This window comes from Delphinus delphis, chromosome 1, assembly GCF_949987515.2.
Source record: "Delphinus delphis chromosome 1, mDelDel1.2, whole genome shotgun sequence".
NCBI lineage: Eukaryota > Metazoa > Chordata > Mammalia > Artiodactyla > Delphinidae > Delphinus > Delphinus delphis.
Window position 1 is genome coordinate 63,749,997 of NC_082683.1, and position 1,414 is coordinate 63,751,410.

The window sequence follows — 1,414 nt, forward strand, 5'->3', positions numbered from 1 at the left end:
ATGAGACTTCCCATAAGATTAATTACTGAAATAACCATGCCAGCAGCCTTCCAAGTAGGTCAAGGGATAGATAATCAAGGGAAAGATCCAACCAAACTAAGGAGTTGGAGTTGAGAATACGGTCAATTCAGGCAGTAAATCACATGCACATGGGCACATATACATACATACATTGACAAGGAACTACCAAAATCAAGTTGACAGGCCACAGGGGCCAAACTTCAACAGTTCCCTGGTTGTTCATGGGTCCCACAATTACATGTATTAGAAGGGGATCCCATTGCCTCAAGCAATTCTATTTACGGTACCAGATGCCTCTTACTTGAAAAAGGAACGCAGACAAAAGTGTACATTCTACAGACTAAAGGGCATAGCCTCAGTTTTTCATGAGCTATATATAAAAGGCCATTTTGGGGGGAAATTTGTTAAGACTTTCTTCATGGTTGAACACACAATTTTTAAACACTTCATGTATGCTTGAAAATGTGCATTTTCTAGTTATTGGGTGCTAAGTAGAGAAATCAAAATTGTTCATTGTTAATTATGTTGTCCACGTTTATACCATTACTAACTTTTTTCTCTGTCTGACCCATCAATTAATGTACATACATTAGTGTCTCCCACTATGATGATGAATTTTTTTAAATGTATCTTGTTCTACCAATTTTGCTCCCTGAATTTTAAGGCTATTCTACTAGACTGTTTATATTTTTCTGAGGAATATAGTATTAAAATTATATTGTGAACCTCTTCATTTTTAATAATGCTTTCATCTTAAATTTTTATGATTTATACTACCCAAAGTAGGCCAAACCCCACAGGTTAAGGGCACAGCCTTCCACAAGACTTCACGACAAGCAGTACCCACGAGTTCAGGTGTCCAGAGGGCCACCCTCACTGCTAACCAGTTGGCTATAATTTCGTATAGGTTCTTTATATATGTTGAATATTAACAACTTACTAGATATATGATTTACAAATATTCTCTTCCATTCCATAGGTTGATTTTTCATTTTGTTGATGATCCCTTCCTGTGCAGAAGCTTTTAGTTTGATGTCATCCCACTTGTTTGTTTTTGTTGTCTTTTCTTTTGGTATCAGTTGAACTTTAATTTTCAAAGACAAAGACCGCCTTTCTAGGATTTCCTTTGTGTTGCCTTTTGCAGCAGGATTGAGATGACACTATTCATATCCACAAATAAATCTTCTGTCCATTCTCCTCCAGCAGTTGTTTCAGCAACTGCTCATTAAATTCCTAGCCAGGTGTCATTTTCTAATATCAAGGGTTCTAAGGCATCTAGAAGTCTAGGCATTCTATCATTAGTAGAGGTATAGGCAAAACCTTTAGCTAACTCAAAATACACAAAGAGAGGTGGCAAGATAGACACTGGACCTGTAATGTCTCTTCAACTGTC